At 36.1% G+C, this 13,411-nt stretch overlaps 1 protein-coding gene and 1 pseudogene across 1 annotated transcript in view; one reads left to right on the forward strand and one right to left on the reverse strand.

Moving 5' to 3' along the window:
* NRG3 (neuregulin 3) overlaps positions 1-13,411 on the reverse strand; it is a 1,209,945-nt gene that overhangs the window by 414,184 nt on the left and 782,350 nt on the right. The window lies entirely within an intron of this gene.
* On the forward strand, positions 11,025-11,496 carry LOC138145466 (small ribosomal subunit protein uS17-like; annotated as a pseudogene).

The following is a 13,411-nucleotide window of genomic DNA, read 5'->3' on the forward strand; positions in this document are numbered from 1 at the left end:
GTGTGTGTGTGTGTGTGTGTGTGTGTGTGTGTGTGTGTGTGTGTGTGCGCGCGCGCTTGCGGGGTGGGGGGCTTGATAAGTTGAGGAGCAGTGAATCCAAGGAGGCAGTTAATGTTCTTTAAAAGAACAAAGAAAGTATTTGAACAGAGAATTGTGAGTTTATCTTGTTTGAAGGGTTTCCAATACAGCATTATATAGTGATGTCTCCAAATCTTTTCTACAAAGAAAGGGCCTGAGAAGACTCAAATATTATATCAGCAAATTAATTTGATTTTATTATGGTTGGTCATACTTAACAAGGTCTTACTAGATTCATGGTTTCAAAGATCTAAATTTAAAATGCTTAACCTAGACAGCTAGGATTCAAATTGCAGGCAATCATACATGAAAAAGGTTGGGAACTATAGACCTAAGTCAATGTATAGAATGCTAGGCTGGAAGTCAGGAGGACCAGAAGTTAAATTTGGCATTGGACATTTACTATGTGACCATAGGCAAGGCACTTAACTACTCTCTGCCTCAGTTTCCTTGATTGTGAAATGGGGAAAAGAATAGTATCTACTTCACAAGATCAAATGAAACAATATTTTTAAAATTCTTAGCATAGCTCCAGACACATAGTAGGCACTTAATAAATTCTTGTTTCCTTCATTCTTTCTTCCTTTCCCTTTCCTGTTTAACTGCAAAGTCAAAAAATCATAGAATCATTGATTGAAGTTTGAAGGAACTTTAGAGGTTATCTAATCCAAAATCCATTTTATAAATGAGGTACCTGAAATCCATAAAGGTGAAGTGACCCTACCAGATGTCACTCAGATAGGAAGAAGCATAGCCAGACCTAGTCCTATGATTCAATACATAGGGTTTTTTGCATTACACTATGCTCTCTCCATATATAGTACCCAGTATGCTCAGGTAGTCTCCATTAAAGTATTACCCGGGGTCAACCCTGTATAATTTTTGAAACGATGAAAGATCTGGTGTTTAGCAGTTCAGAGAAAAATCATCAACAAATATACATATATGTGCGAACTATTCTCATTTGTACCCTTATTCAAAATATTAATAGTGTAGTTCAAGTGAATTGATATTTCTAAATGCATGTGAGGATGTAATCAATAATATACAAATAAAAATAAATGATAACTGAATTAATTTTTGTTATATAATTTTTAATTAAAATGTCAATTATATAGTTGCCATCATGGAGGGATTGGCAACAATTTTTTAACTCAAAATTGCCCCCTAGTACATGAAAATGTTGGATAAAATAGATCTAGGTGAACTATTGAGCAACAGAAGCAGATATATCTTGCATATTTTATAGATCATAGTACCATATTGAAGAGAATGTACTGAAAATTCCTTCCCTCACTTTTCCAATATACTTTTGGGTAAATCAGAATAATGCTTATCTCTTTTAGGATAATATGTAAAAGGTCTAATATTTGAATGAATATAATCCCATATATTTTTTTAGGGTTGGAATGAGTAGATGGCATACTAAATTAGGATAGAAATAAATGGAAAGCAATAAATCTGAAAAAAAAAAACAACTTGCACAAAATTAAGGGCAAAAAACACTATATTTCCATGTTAAGAGGTAATAGTAGTCTTTTGAGAATCATTAATATCTGAAAAGCTCCAAGAGCCTAATATAAACTTCAGTGAGACCAGTGTAAGGTACACTTGTCAGGATCTTATCTCTTTCTCTATCATCTTGAGCCCTTTATGAGTTTAGGCAAGTGACTTTGCTTCTTTCCTTCTCAGCAAACTTCCCCATTTACAAAATATTTCCACAAGGAGCTCCATATTTAAAGTTTAAGTGAAAAATATATTTAAAGACGGCAATTATCTAGCAATTAAGTCTGTCGAAAACTGAAAGGAAGAATCTTTGCTTCCTATACAGAAAGGATTTAAACCATCTGCTAAAGTTCACTGAGAAATCCTGGAATTTGACGAAACTTGGGAAGTTGTAAAAGACTTGGAGAGAGTTAGTCACTAAGATAGTGCAAAATGGGATCAGAGGTACAGAGAATCATCGTTATTTAACATAACATTTCCAAGAGTTTTTATTTTTCTAGGCCATGTGCTATAAAGCTTCTAGGGCAATAGTGAAGTTGCAGGGGGGGAAAAGGAGAGCTTTCAGACTGTGCCAATTTATCATAACAACTGTTCTATTCCCGACAGTATCTTACTTCAGCAGCATTGAGGCATAGCACATTATCAATGCTAACTGAAGCAGGACATGTTACAAAGTAAAACAACAATAAAGAGTCAATCTCAAAGGAGTCAGAGAAGGGTGGACAATATCATTAGTAACAAACATAAAATTTTTGGGAAACTATAGTAAAAAATTCCAAATCTATTTCAAAAGATGCCATCTAACTACTGCAATCCCCCCAGAAAGGCTAAATGATTGTACAAACTGGGCACTTACATGAAAGGAAAAATTCTTTGAAGGAAATACAAAGCTGGGATTTTCATTTAGGAGAACAAATACAAACACTTTTTAGACAAGGAGTGATATCTAGACTCAGGTAAACATTTAGATAGCAATTTCAAAAGGGGTCTAAGAGACAAGGTTTCTATATTTATGTGGGTCAAAATATTCATCAGGTTTTGGGGATTTTAAACATGCTTCAAAATTCCCAGGGTTTTGGAAATGTCTGCCAGGTTATAATGGGAAAAGGAAAGTAAAGTAAAACAAAAAGCCAGTTGATGTTGGTTTGCTTTTAGGTTAAGACAAACGTTGCATGTAGTCAATTTTTGAGCAATGATAAAATCTCAGAATTGACCTCATCTCCCTCAATTGTCATCTACTGGTTTATTACAAAAGTAGGAGATTCAAAACAAAATGGTAACTTCACTCCAAATGGTAAAGTATACCCAAAATCATTTCCTTTCATTATAAAAGTTTTAATTTCAAGAAAATTCCATCACTTCACCATCTTTTCCTCAATATTGCTTTCTTTTGTACTAGCATAACTTAAGCCTTTTCAAAATACTTTCATATTAACTGTCATTTGCTTCTCATGACAATGAGGCAGGTAAATGTAAGTAAGAGCTTGAACTTGTTAATTCCTAAACAACTTAGATAAAGTCAGTCAATCAATAAATATTTATTGACTGCCTCCTATATACCATATACTATGCTTAGCACTGGATAAAGATGTATGTGCATTCATAATTACCTTAAAACAATGCTGATAACTCTAAAACCACAACTACTTCTTAAAGTTTGGACCATTATTATTTGATGAGATAATTGGGTCATAGTATCACAAAAAGGATAATGCAATGTTCTCCTGAGATAATTTTGTCTGACCCCTTAATTTTACAGGGATGGAAATTTCTTTTTCGCCCCTGGTATCCTTAAATAATGAAATATTACATCATGACCCCATTTCTCATCCTTTAACAACCATGTGTAATGTGTTTTAGGGTATACCACATGGCTTTCCCAGATGCTTTTCTATCCTAGTTCCATATTTCTATGAAATTCTGAAATCTTCAACCAGAGATAGAATTAGGGGCAAGCAACCATCTAAGACACAATATGTGAGGACAAGGAAAAATAGCCGCTGAGAGACACATATTAATATTATGGTCTATGGAAGTCTATCTGGAAAAAATCCATTACCTAGTAGTTAAAGTCCAAGTAATGAGTCTTTAAAACAACAATAACAGCATGATTGTTGTATGGTGGAAAGAGTACTAGCTTTAAAACCAAATGAACTGTGTTCAAATCCTGTCTCCTACTTCTATGACCTTAGGCAAGTGAGGTGACCTCTCTGGGTATCACTTTCCTCACCTTTTTAATTTGTATTCGATAGGAACCTCTGAGGTTACTTCTAGTTATAAAACTGATAATAAAAATGGCTAAGTATGGTTAACTAGTTAGTCCTCGGTCATGTGATGAATGAAAAACCATAAGAGAGAATTTCTATGTGATTAATAATCATTTTAAAATTAGGCTATCTAGGAATCAAAAAATTGATGGTCAATGGTTTCTCTCAATAACAGAAGACAAAAGAAAGGGAGAATCTGAAAGCTTTAAAGATCCTTGAAAGAGAATTCCCTTGACAATTGCAAATGAATCCTGATTGGTATATATTTAATGAGAAATTGGGTTAAAAGTCTTCAACCACTCCTGCTGAGAACATAGATTGATCATAATACTCAGCTAGTTCAAGCATTCTGGAAAAGGGAATTCATCTCCATCCAGACCACTCTGGCTGATTTTCTCCTTCATGAGCTGGGTTACCCTAAAATCTAATGGAGGCATATAAGGACAGAGGTCCTTTACCTCAGGGTAAGAGCTTGCCTACACTGGAGACTGTTTACACTCCAAACAGAAGTAAGGTCTCTGGTTGGGTGGAGTCCAACCCAAGATCAAAGAGTATGTTCCCCAGATTTAGGTGTAATCTCAATCAATCATGTCCTCCAAATGTTGGCTTTCCACAGGAGCTGGGTCTGAATGAAAAAGCAGAGGAGAAAAGCCTGGATCCAAATCTGACAATTGGTTATTATTGTTATAGTAAAATAATTATCTCAGTTATCTCAGGTTCTTACCAGCATCATATCAATCGCACTTTCTAGAACTTACTCAACTGGCAACTTTTGAGGTTATGACAACCATGCCTCAATGAGGCATCCACTATACATGCTGTGTATGTGACATTTATTTTTATTGAGAAGTGAATACTACTATCTAGGCGGGGATTAGAGTGGGGTGTTTTGGATCAGATTCCACCTAGGACCAATACACGTCATGTCTGTCTCTTCCTGCACTATGCATAGGCATTTACAGGTGTTTTTTTTTTTTTTGAAAGGGGTCTAACTCTGCCAACAAAAAACAAAAAAAAAAACAACTGTAGTGAGAGATAAAATATTTCAGAATGCAAAGAGCATTTTTTAAATTCTCATTCAGCATAAGTACTCTGCTCTAAGGAAGAAAATCCAGATGATCTACTTTTGCTTAAGATAAAACACAAGGAAAGAAAATGGTGTTTGTTAGTCCATTTCATAAAACGTTCAAATAGCACAAATCAGTTCTTCTGTTTTGCATGTGCATTGCCCTCTAGCTCCAAATTTTGGCTGCCACAGATTCTCTTTTTAAGATGAAGGACTGAAAAACAACAGTGGCACCTGGTGGTTAGATAATACATCTGCATCACTTAGATGGTTTTATCAGCAACCTTAGGAAAGCCCATACAGGTTTTTATCATTGTTTGGTTTTTAATGTTACTATTGTCTATATGCTTGATTTGAAACAATTACTTTAGAATACTGTTTATTTTTGTGCTCCTGAAAGTAAAACTGAATAAAATCAGCCTAAAGATCAAATTCAAGATAACTATGTTTTTTGATACTGCCTTCCCTTTCCTCTTTTTCCTCCTTCCTCTTTTCTCCAGTATTCGCTCTGTCTTATCCTAACACATTTTAAAATAGTTATCTCCATTTTATTTTCTCTAGGTCATTTTCTACCCAAGAGAAATAACAATTACTGATTAATACTCCCAAAGCCAAGTAGGAAAATAAACCTTGTTAATCTTAAGATATTTTCATTTTGTTTTTAAATTCGTAAATTTTTGTCTCTGCAAATAAATGTGTTAGTATTCTTTCAGGCATAATAAAAAATGTCTTAAATTCCCTAGAACTTTAATCTAGTGATGAAAGAGATCTCAAAGGCCAACTAATCCATTCACCCTCATGTTGCAGAGAAACAAACTGAAAATCAAGGAGTTTAAGTGACTTGGTCAAGATCACCTATGTAGTAAGAACTGGACTTGTGATTTGAACGCAGGTCTTTTGACTCTAGATTATATCCTCTAATTCTTTTGTTTCTTTTTTGATACTTAATAGCATTTTATTTCTTCTATTTTTGTTTCTTTTGTGAACTTACTCTATTGTACTATGATTCCTCTTCTTTTTTACTTAATTCATTTCAACAAACAATCATTACATGTTTACCACATGCAAGATCATCTGCTAGGATTAAAGCAAAAATGAAATTGAGCCTATTGTCATAGCACTTATATTCTTCTTTGAGGGATATGTAATGTTGATCAATCGATCAACAAGAACTTGTTAAATATTATTACAAAAATAATTAAAAAAGGAAATTTCTGGATAGAGACAGTAGGGTGTGGTATGTGTGTGTGTGTGTGTGTGTGTGTGTGTGTGTGTGGGGGTGTGTGTCTGTGGGTGTGGACAACTGATAGGCTATGGGGGGGATCAGAAAGTCCATGAGTTGGAGATGGGACATGAGCTATTTGTTAACATAAACTATGGATTCCAAAAGCTAGAGATGAGGACAAAGTACATCCCAGACACAAATAAAGGCAAAGAGATAGGAGGCAGAATGTGATATATGAGGATCAGATAACAGGACAGTAAGACATCACACAGAGAACCAAATTTCAGGAATACAGAGAAAATGGCACAGACCAGTTACAATCCAAATTTAAATTGAAAACTTAAGGGCATGTGTATGGGAGAGGGTCTATCTATCCACTTGGCACCTTCATACTGTGAAACTCATCATTTCTCTGCTTTTAATCTTGTAAAAATATGGATTTCAAGTTTCTACTTACACACAAGCACTTTCTGAGAATGTAAATTTTCTTTTCTATGTCGTCTCCTTGTGCTTATATCAAAATAGGTATGAAATTTAAGTCCTTATTCCAGTGGGATCATGTTAGCTTCAATTATATAATGGGTAAAGACATATTTCAACAACTTAACTCCTGCAGAGCTCTTATTCAGTGGGAAAAAAAAGGGATTTCATCAGTTCATAACAATTTCTACTTTTCAAAGGGGGGAAAAAGCTATTTCAGGATGGGAGGAGGATAGTTAGAAAGACTTGGTCAAAAGTGGAAACTTCAGTATCTTTCTTAAAGGAAGGCAGCATAGCCAATGGAAAAGGGCAATAAAAGGAATCACCCTGATCTGTCAAATTAGAGGATCTTTAATATAGCAGACCATAGAAATAGACATGTCCCCTCGGCTCAATGGTTGAAGGAGTTTAAGATAGCAAAGTGATTTTTTTATTGGTTCCCATGCCCCACTAGCACTGTCAAGGATGGTTGGTACCTGAACCAAGAAGAGGCACCAAGTCAGTAGGAAAGGAAAGATTTTCTACCGCCATCCTTTCTCTTTTGTGTATATGCTATTTGGGACTCAGCCTATTGTCCTTTAAACTAAAATATAGAGATTTTTCTTCCATTCTCATTTCCAGTGGCCATGACAGGTGAAACACTGCAGGGAACATGTGCCCCACTAAGTGAAACCTGAGCCTGGATCTCAAGTCCAGGGCTGCCTCTGTTATTTTTCTATTTCTTTCTCTGAGCACCGGTAACTGATGAGTGATCCTGAGAGGTGAACATCTTCTTTCTTCTTAAATATGTTGCTACTTCCAGGGCTCTCAGATATGTCATGGAAGATACTTTCTACAACTATAATTTTTCCTGTCAAAGGTGAAAGACCATTATTGGGGTAGACGATAAATCTCAACCTTGTGAGATTTAGGTTAGTCTGACCAGAACTAGGGGAAAGTACAAAAAAAAAATATTCCGGAGTTTCACTAAGTTGTGTATCTCCCAGGAGAATGTAATAGGAGTATTGAGTTATTGGTTATCCTTAAATATTTGTTAATGTTTTAATGTTTGCTCCTGAGCACACATGGACAATAGATAGATACATAAACAGACAGACAAACAGACAGACACACACACACACACACACACACACACACACACATACAGATATGGTAATGGATGAAATAAGTAGTTGTACTCTACCTGAGAGGGCAGCTAGGTGGCACAGTTGATAGAGTGACAAGCCTAGAGTCAAGAAGTCTTCTCTTTCTGATATGCTTAGTAGCCTCATATACTTAGTGGCTAAATGACTTGCTTCAGTTTTCTCCTTTGTAACATGAACTGGAGAAGGAAATAGCAAACAACTCCAGTATCTTTACCAAGAAAACCCCAAATGGGGTCACAAAGAGATTGTACTTGCCTGAAAAACAACTACTTTGATTTTGCAGTCAGAAAAATGGGGTTTGAATCCTGGGTGTTCTACTTATCATCTTTGGAATATTGGGCAAAGTATTCAAGGTCTCTAATGTTCTATTTCCTTGTCTCTAAATAGCATAAAAATAATTGAATGGAATGACATGCATTATACTCTCTAATTCTAAATTATTATTATTTATAAATCAGCCCTAATCTTTTTTTTCTAAGCCACAAGATTCATCTTTGTCCCCCAAAAGGCATTTCATAAGAAGTAAAGCTGAGTGGTAGATTGTCTCCACCTGTGCTGGTTTGTTTGTAAATGTATTGTTTGGAATTTTCACGTTTTCCCAAAGACACAGTTTTACATGATAATTAGGGTTTTAGGGTAACACATACAAGCCTATGTAATACCTAAAGTTTAACACCTACTAGTAGTTCATATTATCAATGTTAGCAGTACTATGGAACCTGCCCACCAAATACAACTGTGTTCCTATAAGAAAATTCATTCAGAAGTGCATTCTGAAACACAAGGAATATTTCTCCTGTGCTGAGGTCCCTTAACTCCTCCCATACTAAAAATGCCTTTTCTTTCACTTTTTCACATGCTATAAAGGGAATCCCAAATGATGTGATAGTTTGCAAAGGTCTAGGAAAGCAGATTAAGCTGAGGAAGGGATGGAGGACAGAGCTATCAATAATGATCCTGGGATAAGAAGCTATGAAATTTCAGGCACTCATGTCTATTGAAATCTCTGGAGATACCTTTAATTCCTGGGTGATTTTTCAGCCACCTCTTTCTTTTCTTCCATGGGCAGCAGTCTAGTATAGTGGAAAGAGCAAAGAGTTTGCAGACAGAAGGTCTATTGGGTCAAATCTTATCTCTGACCCTTACTAGTTGTATGACCTTTGTAGACAAATCATTTTACCATTTTATTGCTTTTCAGTCATTTTTCAGCCACCTCCAATTCTCTGTGACTTCATTTAGGGGTTTCTTGGCAAAGATAAAGGAGTGATTTGCCATTTATTTCTGCAACTCATTTTACAGATGAGGAAATTGAAGCAAATAAAGTTAAGTGACTTGTCCAGGGTCATACAGCTAGTGAGTACCTGAGATCAGATTTGATCTCAGGAAGATGTCTTCCTGCTTCCAGGTTTGACACTGTATACACTGTGCCACCTAGCTTTCTAAACATTATAATGTACAGCAAAATAATCCATTTTTTCAACAAGAATTTATTATGAGGAAATGAATGATCCTATGGATGCTATGGATTTACCCACCTATTTTCTCTACCGGTGTCATTACTGTTTTTCACTAGGGTTTATCTTCTTTCCTTGTCCATTGCAGAGCAACATCATCTCACCATCATTATCATCACCACCACCACCACCACCACCACCACCACCACCATCATCATCATCATCATCACCATCATCAGCATCAGCATCATCACAACCACCAGCATGACCACTACTACTATGTTCAGCAGCAGCAAGCAGCATTTCTACAGCACTTTAAGTTTGTGAAGCACTTTCCATATACAATGACACTTGATCTTCACAGCAATCCTGTGAAGGTAGGTGGTATTATTGTCCACATGTTACATATGAGGAAACTGCAACTGAGAGAAGATTAATATCTGCCCCATAAATACATGGCTATTAAATGTCTGAGACAGTATTTGAACTCATACCTTCCTAATACAAAGTTCAACAAGCTAGTGATGGTGCTACCTAGCTGTAACAATAAATTCTGGTTTCTCTTCAAGATCTCTGGAACAAGCATGAAGCTTTGCGAATACTTTTTACATGCAATAATGAAAGGAAAATAGAATATAAATAAAAATATTTCTTTGGATGCCTTTCCCCCTTCTGTCCTCCTTTTCCACAGTAATTTTTTCAGGGAAAGAAAGGGTCATTCCAAAGCTTGAGTTCAAATCTTACTTCTGCTACTTACTGCATAAGTGACCTTGAACAAACTACTCAGCTTTCCTAAGCCTCAGATTCCTCATCCATAAAATAAAGAAATTGTGTGAGTTGATGTCTGTGGTCTCTTTAAGCTCCAGATCTATGACAGTATATTCTTCTTGGACTGAATCTAATAAGATTACATTTAACAAGAATAAATATAAAGTTTATGCTTAGCTTTAAAAAATGACTTTTAAAAAAAGAATGACTTCAAAAAACATTGTGTGACAGAGGGTTAGAATCAAGTTTGGCTGTAAAATTCTAGGAGATTTGGTTGACTGCATGGCTAAAATGAATCAATAATCTGGAATAGCTAACAATGATAGTGAGCATGATATCGGACTGAATGGAGAGATTCTTTGTTTCTAGGAGTAAATAAGTAGTTTTGTAGAAATTGTATCTGGATTACTCTGTTCCATCAGGGAGTGCCAGTTTAGGAAGTACTGATAACCTGAGATTTTGTGGTCGAGGACAATCAAGGTGCTGAAAAGCCTCAAGTCCAGGGATATAAGGATATTTTAAAGGAATGGGGGACTTGTAACCTGTAGAATAGAAGGGGTAGATAAGGATGGGGAGGATCTTTGTACTCTGTTCAAGGTTTAGAAGAACATTCGTGTGGAAAGGAAATGACATTTTCTGTGTTGGGCTCCAGAGGGAAGGAGTAGAAATTATGATTAGAAGTAGCAAAGAAGCAAATGTAGGGTTGATTTAAAGAAAAATGCAAAAGCAAAACAAAAATGAAAAATATTTCTCATAAGTAGAGATTTGGGGGTGGCTAGGTGGCGCAGTGAGTAAATCGGCCCCAGAGTCAGGAGGACCTGAGTTTGGTTCCAGCCCCAGACACTTAACACACACACACACACACACACACACACACACACACAAACTAGCCATGTAACCTTGGGCAAGTTACTTAACCCCAATTGCCCTCCAAAAGGCAAAAAAAAAAAAAATAGAGATTTTAAGAAGTGGAATAAGGCCCTTTCTGACAGTTCATCCAAGAGAAGGTGGGTGAGAGAGGAGCAAAGCATCAGCATGACAGACATCTAGACAGAGAGTGCCTATCAGAAGTAGCCAACCATCTTCCAGAACAAAAAGTATGTGCTGCTCAGGGACACAGCCAAAGAGAAGCTGCCCAGATACTACAGGACCATTGGGCTGGCTTCAAGACCCCAAGAAGGCCGCGAAGGGCACCTACATTGACAAGAAGTTTCCCTTCACTGGCAATATCTCCATCAGAGGCAGGATCTTGTCTGGTGTTGTGTCCAAGATGAAGACGCAAAGGACCATCATTACTCCCTGGGACTATCTGCATTACACGTGCAAATACATCTGATAGAAGAAACACCACAAGAATCTGTGGACCTGTTGCCTTGCTTCTGAGATGTCCAGATTGAAGACATTGTGACTGTGGATGAGTGCAGGGTACTCAGCTAGACCATGAGGTTCAACATGCTGTGAGGTCATGAAGACATCTGGAATCAAGAAACAGTTACAGAAGTTCTGAATCTTTCCCTTTCTGGTGGTGGGTGGGTGAGGGTATGGGTGCTGGAGTGTTCACGGTGGCTTGGTCATCTCTTCTGCTAATAAAAGTAAACCCTTCCCCTATAAAAATAAATAAAAATTTAAAAATGGCATAGATTTCCTAATGAGATAATTGTTTTCTATCTTGGACATCTTCCAGCAGAGTCTGGACAGCTACTTGTTGACTCTGTTCTAATGGACATACTCTTTCAAATATAGGCTGGATTAGATGGCTACCAAGGCCCCTCACACTTCTGAAATTCTATAATCCTGTGATTATGTATTTTGAGGGGGAAGTTGATTATGTTTAAGATAGAAACATCACTAACTTAAATATAGGTCAACTAGATGACCTCTTTGACCCCTTTACAATTCTCAATATTTTGTGATTTTTTTATACTTAATGGTCTCATTGGATTATTGGAATTTGGGGGATGTTTCTTATGCTAAGGCAGAGGAAGTCAACCAATCCACATTAGCTATTTTAAAATAATGATAATAATTTCAGATGCTCAGTATTAAGTAAAAACAAATTAAATCCTGGAACATTTCCTGGGTTTAATAGTTCTTAGGGAGGAGTTGATAACTATAAGTATAGCCCTGGGCCAAAACCACTGTAAATGATGAACTCACTAGGCAAACTTCCATGGTAAGGTTGTTGCAGCAATTATAAAATGCCAGAGGAAGGAATAGCTATACTATTTGACCTCTAACAGCAAAATCATTGACTATAAACAGGCTTTGGCTGCATTGATTGGACTTGTGAATTAAGTCACATTGAGAGCAAGAATTTCTATTGAATTTATGTTTCTGGTTAACTATCATGACCAGATTAATACAATTGTTATTAGTATTGACTGTTCAGGGACACTCAACCTTTGTGGTACTCCAAAGTTCTCTGCAGGGGATACCAACTATTAGAACACCTCTCCTAGCTGTCAGACTAAAAACTGAGGAAATAGAGGGAGCCAGAACTAGTGAGTATAAATGACTTTTTTTTGCTTTGTTTAACTTTGGTGGAGTGACACAAGGAAGATATTTTTAACATTATAAAGTATATGTACTAAGGTTATGGTACAGCAGCAAATGAAATTGCTTCAGTAATGTCTTTGGAATTCTCATACTGATCCTGGTGATAAGAAGGAAGATGAATTAGGTAATATTTTCAAAACACCTTAAAAATAAGACTGCCTGCCACTCAACTTATGACATATTAATAATGCATTTTATTTATCTGGCATTTGAAAGGGAGCTTAATGAATTAATAAACTGAGTCTAATTGAGTCTAATGATTTTTTTCCAAATGGTGAATTTAAATGAATCTGTGTATCATTTTGATAATAATAATCATATTTAGCCCTATTATTGCATTTCTGTCTTCAGAGTATTTTGCAAACACTTAATTAATTAATCATTAATATATTTTACTTCATTTAAGATGGATAAAAAGGTACTAGAAATTTCTGTAGCACCTCTATGTAATTCTGCATCCTAGACACATATATTGGCATAAGTGCCCTGTCTTAATAAGCCCCTGGGGAAAGCATTCACTCAAATACAACTTGGATTTGTCTTTTGGATTTAATGTAAGGGAAATAAGAAGCTAAAAGTGAATCCTGGCAAATGTTGAAGATTATGCCGACTCTTGAATTACTACTTTGCAAACTAAGCAAAAAATGAGCAAAAGATAAGAGATCTGTTTGCTTGGCACCCATGGGAGTATGAATATCTGGATTAATTATCAACATTTCATAAAACTGTAGCCATTTCTCTTTATCCCCAGTAAGTCAGTGAACTTAAAGAAACATTCAGTTTCCAATGGTGAGAGCTGTTTGGGTTTGTAAGAGAAGCGAAAGAAAGAAAGAAAGAAAGAAAGAAAGAAAGAAAGAAAGAAAGAA

Source organism: Petaurus breviceps, unplaced genomic scaffold, assembly GCF_028583685.1.
Source record: "Petaurus breviceps papuanus isolate PSGF00001 unplaced genomic scaffold, PetGlider_PUasm1.0 90740, whole genome shotgun sequence".
NCBI lineage: Eukaryota > Metazoa > Chordata > Mammalia > Diprotodontia > Petauridae > Petaurus > Petaurus breviceps.